General features: G+C 42.2%; 1 pseudogene; it reads left to right on the top strand.

The window, feature by feature from the left end:
* On the top strand, positions 1–630 carry LOC137749779 (high mobility group protein B3 pseudogene; annotated as a pseudogene).
* The last annotated feature ends 2,116 nt before the right edge of the window (positions 631–2,746 follow it).

Genomic DNA, 2,746 nt, shown 5'->3' with positions numbered 1-2,746 from the left:
CCCTGCAGCTGCCCAGGCTAGCGAACAATACAGTCAGGATGGCTAAAGGTGATCCCAAGAAACCAAAGGGCAAGATGTCTGCTTATGCCTTCTTTGTGCAGACGTGCAGAGAGGACCATAAGAAGAAAAACGCTGAGGTCCCTGTCAATTTTGCAGAATTTTCCAAGAAGTGCTCTGAGAGGTGGAAGACAATGTCTGGGAAAGAGAAGTCTAAATTTCACGAAATGGCAAAGGCAGATAAAGTGCGCTATGACTGGGAAATGAAGGATTACAGACCAGCTAAGGGAGGCAAGAAGAAGGACCCGAATGCCCCCAAGAGACCACCGTCTGGATTTTTTCCTGTTCTGTTCTGAATTCCGCCCCAAGATCAAATCTACAAACCCTGGCATCTCTATAGGAGATGTGGCAAAGAAGCTAGGCGAGATGTGGAATAACTTTAGTGACAGCGAGAAGCAGCCATACATCAACAAGGCAGCGAAGCTGAAGGAGAAATACGAGAAGGATGTCGCACACTGTAAGTCTAAAGGGAAGTTTGATGGCGCCAAGGGTCCTTCTAAAGTTGCCCGGAAAAAGGTGGAAGAGGAAGATGAAGAAGACAAGGATGAAGAAGAGGAGGAGGAGGATGAATAAAAAAAACTGTTGATCTGTCTCCTTGTGAATACCTTAGAGTAGGGAGCGCCGTGATTGACACACCTCTCGCCCAAGACGTGTCTGTTGCCCTCATTAGGTTGAATTACCCAACTGGATCATGATCATATCGTAGTCTCTCAGAGTGCTCTAGCAACTGTCAGTGATTTACATGAAGTGGCCATGGGTGTCTGGAGCACCCAGAAACTGTATCAAAGTTGTACATGTTTCCAAACATTTTAAAAATGAAAAGGCTCTCCTGTTCTCCTCACTCTGTGCACTTTGCTGTTGGTGTGACAGGCATTTAAAGATGTTTCTGGCATTTTCTTTTTTTTTTTAATTTGTGAGGTGGTGTGTTAACTCTATGGTCATTGGCTAGGAATCGCGAGTTCTCAACTGTAGATATCTATAGTTTGTAAGAAGAACAAAGCAACTGAGACACACTCTTGATGCTCCTTGCTTGGCGTGGCAGCTGTAAGGGAGATGCCTTCCGAAGGGGCCATAGCTCAGGGCGTGCACTGTGGGGCTGGACCTGTGGACACTGCAGTGGGCATCCATTTAGCTTCAGGTTGTCTTGTTTCTGTATATAGAGACATAGCATCCCGCTGCCATTCTTAGCTGTGGAAAGGGGGGGAGGGTCAGCTGGCATGAGAAGTGTTTTGGATCCTTTTTAGTTGAAGTACAGTAGTTTTAAACTGTTTGTTTTTTAAACAAACCATAGAACTCTTCGTTGTCAGCAAAGCCAAGAGCCACTGCATTGATGAGAGTTCAAGAACCTTCTATACTAAGCACAATCTGCAACGTTCTGTTATTTTTATTTTTGTATGTTTAGAATGCTGAAATGTTTTTGAAGTTAAAATAAACAGTATCACATTAAAAAAAAATGAAAGAAAAGACTCTGCGCTTCCACTGCAGGGGAAGCGGGTTCAATCCCTGGTTGGGGAACTAAATCCCACTTGCCTCACGGCCCAGCCGGAAGGAAGGAAGGAAGGAAGGAAGGAAGGAAGGAAGGAAGGAAGGAAGGGAGGGAGGGAGGGAGGGAGGGAGGGAGGAAGGAAGGAGAGAGAGAGAGAGAAGGAAGGAAGGAAGGAAGGAAGGAAGGAAGGAAGGAAGGAAGGAAGGAAAGAAAGAAAGAAAGAAAGAAAGAAAGAAAGAAAGAAAGAAAGAAACTGCTCTCAGAAAAAAAAAAAAGGACATTTAAGGGAACCAAGCTTGAGATAAAAAACTTTGAAAAAAAACACTAGAATGTACAGTATAAGCACTTTATATATACAAATGAATGGTATATAATGAATATATTATATATATGTATTTGAACGAAAGGATTTACAAGAAACTAATAACATTTTTTAAAATATATAAATTTATTTATTTATTTTTGGCTGTGTTGGGTCTTTGTTGCTGCACGTGGGCCTTCTCTAGTTGCGGCGAGCGGGGGCTACTCTTTGTTGCAGTGCGCAACTTCTCACTGCAGTGGCTTCTCTTGTTGCGGAGCACGGGCTCTAGGCACATGGGCTTCAGTAGTTGTGGCACATGGGCTCAGTAGTTGTGGCTTGTGGGCTGTAGAGCGTAGGCTCAGTAGTTGTGGTACACAGGCTTCGTTGCTCCGTGGCATGTGGGATCTTCCCAGACCAGGGCTCGACCCATGTCCCCTGCATTGGCAGGTGGATTCTTAACCACTGCACCATTAGGGAAGTCCTAATAACATTTTTAATGTCTATCAGTAGCACTGTGCTGAGGATTATAGAGAGACTTTACTATGTGCTATTTTATGCTTTTTGGATTTTGTAATATGGAAATATATTACCCAAAGATTTAAACTTTAAAAATCTGTTCATCCTATATATTTATTTTTTTATATCACGTTTTTAATTGAAGTGTAGTTGATGTACAATACTATATAAGTTACAGGTGTACAATATAGTGATTCACAATTTTTAAAGGTTATAATTCATTTAAAGTTGTTATAAAATATTGGCTATAGTCCCTGTGTTGTATAATATTTCCTTGTAGATTATTTATTTTATTAAACGTTTATTTCTTTATTTGGTTGCACCAGGTCTTAGTTGTAGCAGGCAGGCTCCTTAGTTGCGGCTCCAGGGCTCCTTAGTTGTGGCAT

Source organism: Eschrichtius robustus, chromosome 16 (genome assembly GCF_028021215.1).
Source record: "Eschrichtius robustus isolate mEscRob2 chromosome 16, mEscRob2.pri, whole genome shotgun sequence".
NCBI lineage: Eukaryota > Metazoa > Chordata > Mammalia > Artiodactyla > Eschrichtiidae > Eschrichtius > Eschrichtius robustus.
This window is presented reverse-complemented; position numbering and strand designations above follow the sequence as displayed.